The 18,406-nt window shown below is 39.3% G+C and overlaps 1 long non-coding RNA gene across 1 annotated transcript; it reads left to right on the top strand.

Annotated features, from left to right (window-relative positions):
* The first annotated feature begins 9,423 nt into the window (after window positions 1–9,423).
* LOC125198131 (uncharacterized) lies at window positions 9,424–11,214 on the top strand. The gene is made up of 2 exons (XR_016130488.1): window positions 9,424–10,839; window positions 10,929–11,214. It is a non-coding gene; the product is annotated as an uncharacterized LOC125198131 (long non-coding RNA).
* Window positions 11,215–18,406: the final 7,192 nt, after the last annotated feature.

The raw sequence follows: 18,406 nt of genomic DNA on the forward strand, positions 1-18,406 counted from the left end.
CTACTCCATTTGTTACTAACTACCTCCATTAAGAATTATTAATACAGTATTTGATATAATCCTATCAAGTAGTTACAATTTTTTTTTTTCCGATAAAGAGAATTATTAATATTTGATGTATCAAATATGGTCAGAATTGGAAGCAAGATTAAGGTTTGAATACATATGGTCGGGCACTAAAAAAAGGTTTTTGTTCATGCAAGGAAACCAACTACGTACATATTGATCTCTTTGTGAATGTCATTATTGTGCAAATTGCACATTTTTAGATATTTTATTACACGTTATAACATATATAGTGGATTAGTTCGTCACTTATCTATCACGCATGCATGTTCTCGTATTTAGTCAACGGATTAATATAATTATTTTAGTAGTGATACGATAATATCAAAATTAGTAGAGTATAAAAATATGAGAACGACGACTAATGAGGAGCTGTTTTTATACAAAGGAAATTTATTAAGAACTTTTCACTCGTCAGGATTCTTTGGACCATATGGGATTTATTTATTTAGTTCTCATACAAAACACAAGATATACAAATAAAATTACAACAAAATATTATGAATTTGTATCAAGTTGGCTTCTTTATTTTTGTTTTTCATAGTTGGAAATAATTATAATTGAGAAACAATAAATCTATGAAGCCATGATGTGCTGACCACAAAAATAAATTGATTTATGTACGTGGAGTATAATTTTTTATTCAACTCAATCTGATTTTATTGTTTTCATGTCCTTGCAGATTTTGGCTCTCAAATATGAGCTCCCATTTTATGTTCACTCTGTAATCTCATCTCTATTCAGTCGGAGCTTATTTTCACTTTTCCATCTCACCTCATTCTCTAGTCACTATCAACGAATGACAGTTGCAATACATAAATCGCACTATTTTCACATTTCTTTTCTCACATCCAATTTTCTATCAGGGGATATTTCCGCTAGCCTCATTTAAATTCTTGATTTGTAGAATCTAAACCTAGAGTTGCACATCAAACCTAAGCAAATAATTATTGGAGTATGATAATTTGACTCGAATGTAAATACTAGCTAATACATTAATCTAATTGGTTCTTTGAAATGTCACGGTATATATTCATGTGGTTTCTTTCTTCCATCTCTCGCACGAGCATACAAATTCCTAATTTTTTGCATTTGGATATGAGTATGATTTACTGTATCATGATAAAATAAAGAGTTAACTTCAGAAATGGTCCCTGGACTATGGACTTATCTCGAAAATCGAAAATGGTCCCTGGACTTTAAAAATATCACCAGTAGTCCCTGGACTAAGGGTTAATATAAAAAACGGTCCTTTTGCACTGTTTCGAGACGAAAATGCCCTTTTGAAGGGTTTTGGGGGGTTTGGACAATTTGGTCTTTTTACACTTTTAACATTTTAAATTTGATATTATTTCGTACTATTTCTGATATTATTTCAAAATTATCATTCTTCTTCCCTTTTGTCATCCTTACTTTGTTTCTTTATTTCAATATTAGATTTAATTTTACAAAATTAAATTTTAAATTTTATTTTTAAATATCAACAAATTTTTTTTAATTATAAAAATTATTAAATAACAAAAATTAATAGTCATAATCAATATTTGATAGTGTCTAATATTTAATCAATAAGATATGAGAACGCCTTAGTTTTAATCAATATTTAATAGCTTTAATCATAAATAGATCATATAACACGATTTATTCTGAAATAAATATGCATCTAATGTAAGACTAATATAATTTTCGTTTATTAATTTGAAAACAATCAAAATGACTAGAAAATTTCAACAAAAATACTCCTATATAAAATTTTTAGTCAACTTCATAATATTCAATCACAAGCAATTATAACAACCGAACGAAGGCTAAATAGAATAGCTCTTATTTTTCCATCATGATTAATTATTTTTCTGTACTTCTTCAATTCAGCTGAATATTATATTAACTAACAAAAATTAATAGTTTTAATCAATATTTATAGTGTCCATGAATTAATAGTTTTAATTAAAAAAATTTATTGATATTTAAAAATCAAATTTTAAAATTTAATTTTATAAATTAAATCTAATATTAAAATAAAGAAACAAAGTGAAGGATGACAAAAGGGAAGAAGAATGATAATTTTGAAATAATATCAGATTTTGTACATAACTGAAATAATATCAGATTTAAAATGTTAAAAGTGTAAAAAGACCAAATTGCCCAAACCCTCCAAAACCCCTCAAAAGAGCATTTTCGTCTCGAAACAGTGCAAAAGGACCGTTTTTGATATTAACCCTTAGTCCAGGGACTACTGGTGATATTTTTAAAGTCCAGGGACCATTTTCGAGATAAACCCATAGTCCAGGGACCATTTTTAAAGTTCCCTCTAAAATAAAAAGATTGGGTCAAATTTTAAAATTGGATCGAATCGGATTAGATCGGTTCGACCGGTTTAGATGTAAAGCAATATGTTTAATTTGGGAAATGGGATGAGTTTATTTTCTTTGGATAGCGTTGGGACCAGTCAAATTTTTACGTAAGGTCAACAGAATTATAACCTTAAAAATTTAGTGTAATAAAATAATTTCTTCGCCATCATCAGAGGCTCTGCCCACAAAAATGGATTTCAGATTGGGCCCTCCGCCATTATAAGAAATCAAGGTATTAATGGGCTTTTGCAATTAAATGGGCTTTTAAAAGTAGGTATTTATGGTAACTACTTAAAAAAAATAAAATAGGATAGTACTGCAAAATAAAAAATAAAAAAATTACAACACTTGTAAATTGTAATGGCAATTTTAATTTCCTAAATTTATTAAACCAGATATTCATGATTGATAAACACTGAAAGAGATTTATTCAAACTTGTATTTATACCGTGCTCTTCTTTTGTGAACAAAAATGTTACTCCAATTTAGAGGGTGAAAGAGGTTATATTTATATAAAGGAAGAACTAACCTTGAAGTAAAATACAGAATTTAAAATTTCATTGCATTATTATTAGCAAGCTAGGTCGACCAAACATGGATGATGACATGACAAATAAGAACATTATTAAAGTGTTCATCAACATGTAGTTTGTAAGTATGCATCTATAATTACTTGACAGCCTCATTCCATTATTTTTTTATAAATATGCATAAACTATAGTTCCTCATGACCTGTTTCTTTCAATTTATTCCACTCGACAACTTGATCTAATTTTCTTCATCAATGTACTACTATATCGATCTTTCATCAATATTAATTGATTGCGACAGAACTAGAAATCGTAAGTATCTGTGGAATTAGGAGTGGTGTGCATCATGCGCACATCCCACCTTTTTTTGAATAGTTCAAATACTTTGAATCTCATGCATGTGTATCTTTCTAAGAATAGAGTGAACTAACAATAGTATTTAGTATGCATCGCAGAATTGGATAAATTTGTGTTATATTATTCACAATGAGTTTGTATATCATATATAGGCTAAGAGATAGCTATACAACGTAAGATATTTCTCAATCAAATCCCTCTAATTACACGCCTAGAATATTACGCAATCCTTTCCTGATCTCGTGCAATCTTCTTCCTTTGTAGAATATTCTGTATCTTCCAACACTCCCCCTCAAGTTATCAGACGGAATTACCGAAGCTTAACTTGCCCAACACCTCTTGGAAACTCTTTGCCGAGACTGCCTTAGTCAAGATGTTTGCCAGTTGGTCTTCTGATTTCACATATGGGATCTCTACTATCTTCTCCTCAAGATTCTCCTTTATGCAATGTCAATCAATTTTATGCTTCGTCTTGTCATGTTGTACCGGGTTTCTGAGATACTGATCGCGGCCTTATTATCACACAACAATTTGCAAGTTTTCTGCAGTTCCAAGCTTAATTCTTTCATCAATCTCCTAAGCCAAAGGATTTCGGTTAATCCACTCTTGATGCCTCGTAACTCTGCTTCGACACTAGAGAGGGCGACAACTTTCTGTTTCTTGCTTCTCTAAGTCACCAAATTTCCACCAATAAAGGTGAAGTATCCTCCCGTGGAACGTCTGTCGACCAAATTCCTTGCCCAATCAGCATCAGTGTATCTATGGATATCTAGATGCCCGTTTTTTCGGAACAAAACTCCATGTCCGGCGGTTCCTTTCAAGTAGTGAACAACTCTAAGTGCTGCCTCCCAATGTTCTTCCTGCGGACTATGCATAAACTGGCTTAAGACTCCCACTGCGTATGCAACATCTGGTCTAGTATGGGATAGATAGATGAGTTTTCCCAACTAGCCTCTGGTATCTTCCCCGATCAGTAGGGGCCGCCCCTTTGATGAGTTGAAGTCCGTGATTCTGAACAATAGGGGTGTCTGTCGGCTTACAGTCCAACATCCCTTTCTCTGCCAAAAGATCAAGCACATATTTTCGTTGATTGATGAAGATTCCTTTCCCCAACCTAAGTACTTCAATCCCGAGAAAATACTTGAGGTCACCAAGATTCTTCATCTCGAACTCCGCGACTAAATGTTCCTTGAGTTGTTGTATCTCTTCGACATCATCCCCAGTAATGATCATTTCATCTACATAGATTATTAAACAAGTGATCTTTTCCCTTTCCCGTTTGATGAAGAGAGTGTGGTCGGAGTTACTCTGTCGGTACCCATACTTCTTCATCACCTCTGTAAATCTTCCGAACCAGGCCCTTGGGGATTGCTTTAGCCCATAGTGTCTTCTTCAATTTGCACACCTTTCCTTGCCCAAACTCTTCTGAGAATCCTAGTGGAGCCTCCATGTATATAGGGTCTTTCAATTCTCCATGAAGGAATGCGTTGGTCACATCGTATTGATGAAGTGGCCAATCCTTATTTGCCGCAATAGAAAGAAGAACTCTCACAGTGTTCATCTTCGCAACAGGAGAGAACGTCTCAGAGTAGTCGATCCCTTAGGTTTGAGTATATCCCTTTGCTACCAATCGAGCTTTGTATGCTCAATACTTCCATCTGGTCTCTGTTTAATTGTGAAGACCCATTGGCACCCCACTGTACGCTTTCCATCGGGCAATTGGCTAATCTCCCAAATACCATTCCTCTTTAATGCTTTCATCTCTACCAGCATTGCATCCCTCCAATGTTGATCTTTACTGCTTCTTCAAAGGTTCGAGGTATCTCCTCCTCGTACAGTGAGGTTTGAAAAGCCTTTGCCATTTTGGAGATGTTGGCCTCGGCGAAGTTGACAATTGAGTACCATCTCTTTCACCATATTCTTTCTGGAGAGTATCTTTTCGGAGGGATTTCCCTCGTACTCCTAACGAGACGCACATATTGCCCTGTATCTTGATCAGTACTAGTATCTTCTTCTTCTTCTTCTTCTTCTTCTTCTTCTTCTTCTTCTTCTTCTTCTTCTTCTTCTTCTTCTTCTTCTTCTTCTTCTTCTTCTTCTTCTTCTTCTTCTTCTTTACTAGGAGGGTCAGAAATAATAACTGAATTGTCAGGATGTGGGCTAGATATTACCTCGGATTCCGTTACGGTTGGTTTAGAGGAATGCAGCGGAAGCGTCATTTGACACATTTCTGTAGATAAGTTCGGCTCATGAACAGTGCCAACTTGCTCTGTTGGCCTCATATCGAAGTGACTTGGCACATACCACCGAAGGGAGTCAGTTTCTTGGGTCTCCCCCTGTCTCTCACTCTCCCCTTGAGTCCCAAGGTGGTAAAATAATTCTGTTTCGAGAAAGTTGCAGTTCATGGTAGTGATAACCCGTTTGGTTTTTGGATCGTAACATCTATAGCCCTTTTGATTGATACCATAACCGACAAATACACACATGATCGCACATGGTGAAAATTTGGTTCTTTCGTGTTTTGGGATGTGTACATAGACCGAACAGCCAAAAATTTTGGGTGGAAGAGATAAGGCTGCGGGAACTTGTGTCAAGGTGGCCAAGTGGTCTAGTGGAGTATTTTGGTTTAGTGTTTTAGTGGGAAGTCGATTGAGTAGGTAAATGGAGGTGGATATGGCTTCTGGACAGAAAGATGGTGGAACTTTTTGTTAGAGTTTGTATACTAGAAATCACCTTTCGAGTGATTGAATACTGTTAAAACTCTTATTTTATTTTCCAAAGGAATAAACAGATTATTTTTGTCATAATGTTGTTATGTTTTACATTTAATGGATGTTTATTACATGTTTAAATGTATAAGTAACTTAACAAAGTCTAAGTCTTTGTTTTAGTAGACCGGTTGTGGGCGTCGTTCACTTTAAGGTAACACGATCAGTTCGGAACAAAGAACAAGAAGAGTTTCACAACCTAGATAGGCTTAGACTACCTATCGTGAAAGGTTGTAATGTCAGTCCGATTATTTCTAAGCCTTACTGAAATAAGATGACGTTGGTGTGGTATAGCACTGAATGGATCTAACAGCGAGACAGTCTTTATGCTATCTATTGAAAGACGAGGTCTTGTAAATTATTGTTTCTTAATCAATGTACGTTAGCATTGAGCATACGGTATTGATTATGCACTACTTTGACTTACCAAATGGTGCGGGTTTTTCGCAACCCAATAAGCCTGGTATATTGGGTAGTGGTGATTAATATCTAGCGGTGCTAGGATTGCTATTATATTGAATCGTGCGCGAGGTGAGTCTCGTTTGATAACATCCTCAAGAGGAGCTTGAAATAAGGTTTTATTATTCGGAACCTAGCTAGTTGAAGTCTGATTACTCTATGAATAATAAATAAGAATTTCTTGCTGAGTCCACTCTTGGAATAAATAAGATATTAATTAATTAAGTCCATAGCAGACAATAATTAATTAATGGATGTTTCTATCTTAAGCGAGGGAAATAAATATCAAGCAATGGAAACCCGAAGTACTTATAATTTCAGATTTGGATGGGGAGTGCAATATTACTTCTGTAGTGGCTGCTCGTAATATTCCAATTATAAGCTTATATTAAATTGGGTTTAATTTAATTAGTAAAAAGCTAATTGGAGGAGCCCATATCTAAAACCTTCCATAGATCCCTATCTGAGCCCAATATGTGACTTAATATAAATAGGAGAATAAAGGAGACAGAAAATACACTTGTTTTTATTAAAAATTTTCGTCCCCCTCTCTACATAAAAGAGGGACGCTTTTTCTCCTTCGTGGGAAAGGATTTCCGTCTTCTTTATTTTAGTCATAGTATACTGGTGAGATCAGTCCACCCTGATATCAGTTTACAGTCCGGGAACCAGACAGAAGATCCGTGGTTTTGTACTAAAGATCCTCACGTGGAGAAGGAGCTAGCTATCTTCGATTCTTTGGAGAATCATCAAGGTATAATAGCTAAACCGTAGAAAAGCATGTTTTAGGTTTTGATTAATTTAAAGCATGATTATTTGAGTTATGAGCATGATACATGTGATAATTACACGAATAGAATTTGTCTAAATAATCTGCTAAATAGATCAGGATTATTATGTAATCGATTTATGTTAGCGCTTCCGCCGCCAACCCCTTCACTTTTGAGTCAAATAGGAGGGCTCAAGTCATTTCTAGGATGATCCAGTTTTTTGGTTTGTCTACTACATTTTGTTCGGGTGTGTGAGGGCAGGAAGTTTGGTGGATTAACCTGTTTCCCTAAAAAATTGAGACATAGAATTGTTCACAAATTTCCCCCCGTTATCTGAACGTAGGATCTTAATGGATGTTTGAAATTGGGTTTGGATCATTTTATAGAACAAAACAAATTTGTCAACAACTTCTAATTTTTGTTTCATAAAATATACCCAAGTGAATATACTGCAATCATCCACAAATATCACAAAATACTTAAAACCAAGACTAGTACCAACAGATGCAGGGCCCCACACATCAGAATGTATTAAAGAAAAAAAACAGTCTTAACACGAGTATCATCCGGTTTAGTGTTTCCCCAGTGGTTTGTGGTGGGGCGTGGCAGCGGCGGCGGTTGACTCCTGTGTTGAGGTTGCGACTGGCGGTATTCTCTGGCTCCAAAGTCGAACCCTACTCCCGATGATGAGTCGATTCCGACGGCGGTGGTGGGTGATTCGGACGCCGGTGATGTCACGACCACAACTCACTAGTGCTAGTGAGCGTAGCTATTTCGCGACTAAACAATTCTCAATAATCAAGGGGACAACATAAAAAGGATGAAATCACTCAAATCAAAAGTATCAAAGGCATATGGGTACGTAGTCAAAACGTGATCCAGAGTATCAAGACTAAGTTCAAAGCTTGCTTGTACATAATTCTAAGTTTTTGCAGCGGAAGAGTCCAAGACAAAATAGCACGTATGAAGACATGCTACTTTGGGCTACCTAACTACTTATTTAATATGCTTGTCCCAACACCTTCGCCTGCTCGTCCACGTTCAACCTGCACATTTGAAAATAACATGCAGGGCTGAGTACTTGATATACTCAGTGGGCACATTGCCAAAATAGTTCTATCTTTAATTGTCAATGCCACAGTTGAGTGATCACGGGGTTTTACTTAAAGGACCCGAGTCACTAAATACTTTTCCTTTAGTAAAGATTTTGATTGCGCAATCACGTAACATAGATATACCATATCTGAACCTTGTGTGAACCGGGAATGTGGCCACATTCCACGACGGTCACTGGACCGGCCAACCCCTTTTGTTAGCTCACGGTCCCCTTATGTGTACACTAGTCCGAGTAGGGTTTGCGGCCCTACTGGGACCCGAATTCGATTTAACTTGAATTGGCATAGCCAAGCAGATAGGTAATCATAAAACAAAACATGGCATGACAACATACTTGAGCAAAGAATCACATTTTCATACTAAAAACACGTTTTAAAAGAATGCCCACCTCAAAAGCTAAAACTCCTTCCGAAATTTCCTTAACTTGGTCTTAGATGACGTTCGAAGACGTCCCTTTAGGAAATAAAAAGATACTTAATTAGATTTTGAGATATCCATTAAGCTTAAGCATGAATGCATCCTAAGTGCGATGATCATTTTATTCTTTCTCTAAATTTTCTGGAAGAGTTCTAGAATTCTTGAGTATTAATTAAATCAGTAGATTTAATTAAATTAGTAAAATTATTCACTTAACTAGAGGGTGCTACCTCCCATGCCATTTATTTAAACATACTAAAATAAACTCGAGGTCTATTTATCGTTCGCGTATCGTAGTCTCTTAAAATTAATTATTTGAGCACTCGTACTAAAAATCCGGAAGAAAAACAACTTATCCTTGTGGAGATAAATTAGCGGACTATTATTTAATCCATAACGTAGGAGAGTCCATGGTTTAATTAAATTCTTAGCCCATATTTTAATTAATTGGTGGCCCAACCTATTACTAAAGAGGCCCAACCAAATAAAAATAAGGGAGGCCCAAAACAAAGAAAAGGGGAGAAGCCCAAATTCTCCTTAATCCATAACCATCGACATCTCTCTCTCACTTTCACAAAATTCCCAAAATCAAACCCTAAACCCAAAATCAACATCTCTCTCTTCTTTCTCTCGGCGGTATCGCCGCCAACCGCCGCCGTCCGCCGCCGCTTCGTCCTCATCCGCGGCCGCCCGACAAGCAGGGCCGCCGCCTGCTCCATCGCTTGGCGCCACTCCGGCCATCTCCCCTTTTTCCCTCTTCTTCTTTCCTTCTCGGCGGAAATCGACTCCGTTCGCCCCGCCTCGCGGTCGCCGGAGCACAGTCGTCGGCTCTGCTTGCTGTTTCCCTCCTCCGTCGGCGCATCTGAGAATCGGCTTCCCACTCTCGAATTCCCCTCTCCGTCGAAGCCACGGAGGAGTTTTTGGCTCGCGCCGCGTCGCCGCTTACGGCGGGGCACCTACCTCTGCCCCCCTTCGGTTCGAGGCCTAAGTCGCCGCTTCCTCACGCCGCTGCTCTAGCAGCGCCGCCGTTACGATCAGTTCACCGGCTCCGCCGTCATTCGGCCCTAGCTGGACGGCCCTGTTTGGTCCCACTCTCGATTCCGAAGCTAAGCTCTACTACCCCCTTTCATTTCTTTGTATTTTGTTGAGACTTGGGCAGTAGTTATGTTGGTGGCTTTTGATTATTGTGATTTGAGTTTGTGATTTCTGAGATAAAACTAGCTCACTGGAATGAGCTCGACTTTTGGGGCTAAAGTGTTGATCTTGAAAAGGTTATAGTTTGCTACTGAAAATTAGCTTAAAGGCAGCCTATTGTGCTCTTGTTCCATTTATGTGTTAAGCTCTAAGAATGCTACTACTGTTATGAGATTTCTATAGCCATGATTCTGTGTTCTTGAGCTAGCATGGTGTTCTAAACAAGGGCAGAGGGTGTGCTTGTGTTATATTGATTGTGGTTCTTAAGTTGTGGTGCCTCTATATGATGACATGAAAATTTGATTGGGAGAAAAGGGTGGAGGTGTATTACCTCTGAAATTCGAAGGAGTGGCTGACTTGCTGCTGCTCACTACTTGCTCTACCCTCTAGCTCTCTGTTTTTGCTGAATTTTGAAGTGTGTGTGAAAGGAGTTGGTGTGTGGTGTGGAGGGGCCTTTATAGGCCGAGCTTTGGTGTACTCTTGAGCCTTAAATGGCTGCTGTACCATTTGTTGCTATGTGGCAGAAAATCAAATCTGAAACTCATTGTCTTATGTTCACTTTAGTTGGCTGTTTACTCTTGAGTAATTAAGGAGCTGCTTTAGCTCTTTGTTCTCTTATTGCAGTCAATCCTTTCTGATGGTCTTCACCCTACTTTTATTTAATTTATTTTGTTTCTATTCTGGAGTACAAGTACTCTTGCATTCATATAACTTGTCTGATTATTGCAGGGTGCATAAGAGAGACATTGGGAGTGGAAAGGAGTGTAGGGGCTGACTTGCCATTTTTGGGGAGGCTCTAGATCTATTATGGGTAAAACAAGTTTGTTCCATTTCTCTTGCAAAGGGGCTCTTTTAATTCTCTTGTACATATGCATTAAATATCTTGTTTGTATTTTGCAGGTGGGGAAGAGGAGTGTAGGCTGCTCCAAAAGTGGCTGCCCTCGGCCCAAAGGGCTGACTTAATGGGCCGCGACGGGGTGTAACGTGGACTTGGTTAGAGAAGGCCCGAAAGAACATTTCCTTTGTATTTTAAAATTCCTTTTTGTGGTTTCATGAGTTCAACAAGTAAGCTAAGTAGTAAGCTCAGGGGTGTGTACATGTATTCTTATTCATGACGTCGACCTTGTATTCTTTGAAATATTAAATTTTGTTTACCAACGCAATTAAACACGACTTCATTTTTTTTTCATTCGTTCGTCGTTCCCTTCTCATTTGTATTTCGCAACTTAATGTTTAGTTAGGCATATCAGCCAAGGTTAACAACTAAAACAATCATTAACAAACACCTAAAGGATGGCATGCGTTCCTAAGCACGACAAAAAAAAAAAAAAAAGATTTGTAAGCTAAGGCGACTTAAGAGGCGGGTATTACATTCTACCCTCCTTAACGAAAATTTCGTCCCGAAATTTTGCTTATGTTCATCAAAAAGCTCTGGGTACTTCTCCTTCATCTTGTCTTCCAATTCCCACGTAGCTTCCTCGTGACCATGGTGCTTCCACAAAACTTTTACTGTTACAATAGATTTGTTCCTCAATTCCTTGACCTTCCTATCCAAGATTGCCTCTGGCTTATCTTCATAGCTTAAGTCCGGCTCCAAAACCATTTCCTCCTGATGAACTATGTGTTTTGGGTCGAACACATATTTCCTCAACTGAGACACGTGAAAAACATTGTGCACGTTCCCGAAACTCGGTGGGAGTGCCAATTTGTACGCCACAGGACCCACTTCTTCTAAAATTTCGTAGGGTCCGATGAAACGTGGTCTTAGCTTGCCCTTGACGCCGAATCTTGTAATCCCTTTAGACGGAGATATTTTTAGAAAAACTTTGTCTCCCGCCTTGAACTGCAGATCGGTTCGGCGAGTATCTGCGTAAGACTTTTGCCTATCTTGAGCTTCCTTGATCCTCTCACGGATCTGTCGGACGATCACTATCATTTCCTCTACTGAATCCGGTCCCAGCGTCTTTCTCTCACCGACCTCATCCCAGTAAAGCGGTGATCTACACTTCCTCCCATACAGTGCCTCATATGGGGCCATGTTTATGGTTGCCTGATAACTGTTGTTGTACGCAAACTCTATAAGTGGCAGTACTGGTTCCCATTTTCCTCCGCGGTCGAGCACTACCGCCCTTAACATATCTTCCAAGGTCTGAATTGTTCTCTCGGACTGCCCATCAGTCTGTGGATGGAATGCTGTACTGAAATTCAACTTGGTGCCTAGCTCTTGCTGCAGACTTATCCAAAATCTAGAAGTAAATTTTGGATAAGTCTGATGTGATCGTCACCGGTATTCCATGTAAGCGTATGATCTCTTGCACATAGATCTGAGCTAGCTTGTCCGATCCGTAGGTGATACGAACTGGTACAAAGTGTGCGCTTTTGGTGAGGCGATCTATAATCACCCAAATGGCAGTATTCCCTCGTTGTGACTTTGGCAATCCTGTCACGAAGTCCATCGCAATGTGTTCCCATTTCCACTCGGGAATTTCTAGGGGTTGCAATTTTCCATAAGGTCGTTGGTGTAGAGCCTTCACTTGTTGGCATGCTAAGCACCTTTCTACAAACGACGCTATGCTCCTCTTCATGCCATCCCACCAAAACTGTTTCTTCATATCTTGATACATTTTCGTACCTCCTGGGTGGGCAGTATAGGGTGTTTCGTGAGCTTCGCTCATGATCTCATTCCTGAGAGTCTCGTCATTGGGCACACATAATCTCCCTTCAAACGTGAGAGCGTTATCCGCCTCTTCGCGATAACTCGCCTCTTGTCCCGTCCTCACTTTAAGTCGAATTTTCTCTAATGCTTCATCACTCCTTTGAGCCTCAACAATTCTGGCTCTTAAGTCTGGCTCAATCTTTAGAGTGGCGATCCTACTTTCCACCGTCTCTGGTGCTCCTACTATTTCTAGCCGCATCTTGGAAAATTCTCGTATAAGCTCCTCATTCTGTGTGAGGAAAGTGGCCACTTGGGGGATGGTCTTCCTGCTCAAGGCATCTGCCACTACATTCGCCTTGCCTGGGTGGTAATTTATACCACAGTCATAATCCTTGACTAATTCGAGCCATCTGCGTTGTCGCATGTTCAAATCTTTCTGCTCGAAGAAGTACTTAAGGCTCTTGTGGTCCGTGAAGATCTCACATCGAACCCCGTAGAGGTGATGTCTCCAAATCTTCAAGGCATGTACTACTGCTGCTAGTTCCAGATCATGAGTGGGGTAATTCAGCTCGTGTGGCCTAAGTTGGCGTGACGCGTATGCAATCACCCTGCCATTTTGCATCAATACGCATCCAAGTCCGACCTTTGAAGCATCGGTGTACACTACATAGCCTGCTTCTGGCGCTGGCACGGCTAGGATTGGTGCGGTGGTCAACTTTTCTTTTAATAATTGGAAACTTGCTTCGCACTCCGGCGTCCAGTTGACCTTAACTCCCTTCTTGAGCTGCTGAGTCAATGGTCTGGCTATTTTAGAAAATCTTTCAATGAACCTCCGATAATAACCAGCCAAACCTAAGAAACTTCGAATCTCACTAGGTGTTGTTGGTGACTGCCAACGTTGTACTGCTTCCACTTTTGCAGGGTCCACTCGGATCCCTTCTGCCGTTACTATGTGTCCTAGGAAGTTCACCTCATTGAGCCAGAACTCGCATTTGCTAAACTTAGCATAGAGCTTCTCGGCTCTCAACGTCTCTAAGGTGGTTCTCAGATGTTCCTCGTGTTCCTTCTCGTTCTTCGAGTAAATGAGTACATCATCTATAAAGACTAGGACGAACTTGTCCAAGTATGGATGGAACACGCGGTTCATTAAGTCCATGAACACTGCCGGGGCATTTGTAAGCCCGAAAGGCATTACAGTGAATTCGTAATGGCCGTATCTGGTGCGGAAAGCTGTCTTGGGTACATCGTCCTGTCGGACTTTCAGTTGGTGATAACCTGATCTCAAGTCCATTTTCGAGAATACACCAGCCCCTCGAAGTTGGTCAAACAGGTCGTCGATCCTCGGTAAAGGGTACTTGTTTTTGAGCGTCAGTTTGTTCAACTCTCGATAGTCGATACACATTCTCAATGTTCCATCCTTCTTCTTCACGAAGAGCACTGGTGCGCCCCATGGTGACACACTAGGTCGGATGAAACCAAGGTCTAATAATTCCTGTAGCTGTATTTTGAGTTCTTCTAACTCTTTAGGCGCCATTCTGTATGGTGCCTTTGATACTGGGGCCGATCCTGGTTCGAGATCAATTGTGAATTCTAATTGCCTGTCTGGCGGCAATCCAGGTAGTGCGTCTGGGAAGACATCTGGGAATTCTCGTACCACTGCTACATCTTCAATCTTACGGTCCTCTTTCTCTTCTCCATTCAGGTAAACGAGGTATGCAGGGTATCCTTTCCTTATCATAGTGGTTGCTTGTAGTGCAGAAATTATGGACTTTCGTCGCCTCATGGAGATTCCGTGGAAAATTGTGGGTTCCTTCCCTGGGTATTGCAGGGAGATCTGCCTTTCCTTACAGAGAATGGTAGCATAGTTTGCAGCTAGCCAATCCATTCCCAATATGATGTCGACGCTCCACATCAACATCACATGCAAATTGTGAGCCACTAACTTAAGGTTTCCCATAGTGAATTCTACGTTTGAGCAAGTTCGTGTGATGTCTATAAGGCCTCCTGCTAATTGCCTTGCTCTTGGTTCCCCGCTCAATCTTAGGGTGCTTCTGCCTCGGTGCAGTAACTATAGCCTGAGTAGGAAGCCTCTGGCGTAGCTGCCGCTGGTGATATGGTGCTGGGGTGAGATTGGGACTGCCTTTCTTCTCGGCTCAGCTTGAAGTGCCCGCAACTACGGACGCTGCCCTTGATAGTCCTGCCTCCCTCATGTCCTAGTATTCTTGTTCAGCATTCCCTGAAGAAATGTCCGCTTCTACCACAATTAAGGCACATATGTGTCCTAACTATGCACTCTCCACGGTGGTTTCTTGACCACTTAGCACAGGGATGGGCCTTAGGTTGGGACTCAACCTTCTTATTGAGATCGGTTTGTCTACCGTCATTCTGCAATGGTTTTGGGGCAGGATGTTGTTTCTTATTCTCATTTGAAGTACGTTTTCCTTTTCCCGATTGTTCCTTCATTCGTTGGTTTTATTGCGCCACATCTCAGATGATTTTCCTCTTGTCGAAGACATCCGTTTATTAAAACGTAATCTATGAGAGTGTTCATATTTTCACTAGATTTCGTTACCTAATGATGATCTTGATCTCCATTTCCTCGTGGCTCTCCTAGTTCACCTTGTTATTTGTGCCCCAAATGATTAATCACTTAGATAAATATGTCTTGTGCAATGAAAAGTCATTAGGTCTGTATGTATATAAGATTCCTTTACTTTTCTCTTTTTTGTGGCCTATTATTCTATGTATATAGCGTAACGACCCATCCCTTAGCAGCTCGTGACCGGCGGCACACAAGTGCGAAAAGTCCAAACCGTTATGCCCTTCGTGATTTCCTTATACTAAGAACTCAATGATTAATCAAACAGTCTTAACTCGGATAGGAAACATAGAAGGAGCATGACTGAAAGTTTGGAGGGCTCCACCATATTAAAGGGGACAAGAATATCACCTCTTGTTCGACTCTTATGAATTTTCATCATCAATTTGCAACAATCGATTTTTGAAAGAAAGAACTGGGTTCGATTGAACTCATCTTGTCAATTCAAAGAACTAGGCGGTCCCAATGGTTTCAGATAAACCCATCGAATTTGAAAAATTACTTCTTATGGGTGCTTGAAAGTAAGTGAAACAAGTCATGAGAGTAGGATGAAACTGAATTAACAAAATCTACAAGATAGTTTAGTGGTCTGATTAGAATTGAAAGGATTCAGAAATTAAGGACGACGATTCAAACATGTCAAGGCTTGAGAGGATTAGTCACAGGAGATTTAGGAACGTAGGCAATTGCCAGGAAGAAACATAGATCATGGTTCAAATACGACATGATATGGAATAATGAAATTGTATCCATGCGTCCATCGGTTTGTTAAAGGCAACTACATCGAACTGAACTATGCAGAAAAATTTCATCTATATCAAACCCGTTATGGGAAAATGCAATATGATTGCCTTAACTTCGTATTGCCGAAAGGAAAATTTCTGATACTAGAAATCATACATGTAGTGGAACTGTGCTAAAAAGAGTTTTCACCCTTATAAGAATGAAATAGTCACAAATATGGTTGCCAAACAAGGAGGTGAACAAAAGTTCCAACGTAATGTGCCATTCTCTGAGGAGAAATGTCTGAACAATAAGCAACTTAAGGGTGAAGTTATATCATGAGTTAAAGAAACCACAATATTGATCTTATAAATGGTGGGTCATAGAAGGAAGCAACCAACAAAGATGCTCGAGAGCAAATGAGTCTTCTGAATTAAGATTTGAAAGTAAGTCACCACTTTCGTTGAAAAAAATGATAGTGACTTATTATTTGCAAAACGTGAGTCAATCAAAAGTCTTAAATAGACGGCAGGATACCCTTGTTAAGGATGTTCGAAATGAGATTATTCTGGAGGTCATGGCCATAAGCAACTTTAGAATCGGAGGTTTATGACCGGAGCTTATGAAGTCAACACTTTACATTTTCTGAACAATGAGTTCAACTACTATAGCCAACAAACTGAAAGAGAGTCACAACTTTCATAGGAAAGAAAAAAAAAGGCATTACTTGCATAAATGCAAGTCAATCTAAAGTCTAAAGTAGACAAGGGCATTTTCATTAAGGAGGTTCATAGAAAGGAATCAATGGAATCCAAGTAAATACTGTTGATTTTAATCGTCTACTGTGACTACGAAGGTGACACTCCTCTATTCGTCCCTCCAGAGTCTGAGCATGATAGGATCGTTATAGAAAATCCTAAGTTCTAAATTGAGATTCATCGCATTAAAACAACTAGTATTACAGTTGGGGGTGAAATCTCCGTAATTTTCTTAGCAAGTCATGAAATCTCATAGCCTTCGCGTGCCCTCGACTTGTTATAAAGAGGCGTTCCTATGATGCATCACCACTTGTGACTTAAAAAATGAGAGATTGGAATATTTTATTTAGCTCGCTTGGTACGATCATAGTTATAGGGACACACCGCTTAGCATATCTCCATGTCTCAAATTCCAAATCGTATGCCACTTATTTTCGTATTCTCAGTGTTCTTATCGTTCATGGAAAACGATAGGGAATGGTAATCATTAAGTTAAGTTCGAGTTCGAACCAAAATCTTCGCTTGTCCCATCATTCGGGAAAGTGATGTTATAATTTTCAACTTACAACTAAGTTCAAAAGTACTAGTATATACTTCCTTGGTACTCTATGTTGGCATGTACTAGTCATGGTCTCACACCTCACGTTTTTTTTTTTTTGAGCATGTATAACAATATAGCATGTTGGCATCTAATGCACATAATCAAATTTTGCATAACAAGCTTAGTATCTAAGTAACTGAAAGAGATACAATATTCCCCTTTGAAATTTGAAATAATTTTCAAAAATTCTCATATCTGAAATATTCTGAAAGAGATACGAGTTTACCTCATTGTTGCGGTTGAACGTGACGAGTCGAGGTGTTGGGATTCTTTAAGTCTTAACATTTTAGTCATATTCTAATCTAGTACTATCATTCTAGAAAAAGTCTTGAAAGAAGGTTCTTGGGTCTAGAGCGAAAGAACGATGCTCTGATACCACTCTGTCACGACCACAACTCCCTAGTGCTAGTGAGCGTAGCTATTTCGCGACTAAACAATTCTCAATAATCAAGGGGACAATATAAAAAGGATGAAATCACTCAAATCAAAAGTATCAAAGGCATATGGGTACGTAGTCAAAACGTGATCCAGAGTATCAAGACTAAGTTCAAAGCTTGCTAGTACATAATTCTAAGTTTTTGCAGCGGAAGAGTCCAAGACAAAATAGCACGTATGAAGACATGCTACTTTGGGCTACCTAACTACTTATTTAATATGCTTGTCCCAACACCTTCGCCTGCTCGTCCACGTTCAACCTGCACATTTGAAAATAACATGCAGGACTGAGTACTTGATATACTCAGTGGGCACATTGCCAAAATAGTTCTATCTTTAATTGTCAATGCCACAGTTGAGTGATCACGGGGTTTTACTTAAAGGACCCGAGTCACTAAATACTTTTCCTTTAGTAAAGATTTTGATTGCGCAATCACGTAACATAGATATACCATATCTGAACCTTGTGTGAACCGGGAATGTGGCCACATTCCACGACGGTCACTGGACCGGCCAACCCCTTTTGTTAGCTCACGGTCCCCTTATGTGTACACTAGTCCGAGTAGGGTTTGCGGCCCTACTGGGACCCGAATTCGATTTAACTTG

The sequence above is a fragment of the Salvia hispanica genome, chromosome 5 (genome assembly GCF_029641045.1).
Source record: "Salvia hispanica isolate PSC_SH4W2 chromosome 5, Shi_PSC_v1, whole genome shotgun sequence".
NCBI lineage: Eukaryota > Viridiplantae > Streptophyta > Magnoliopsida > Lamiales > Lamiaceae > Salvia > Salvia hispanica.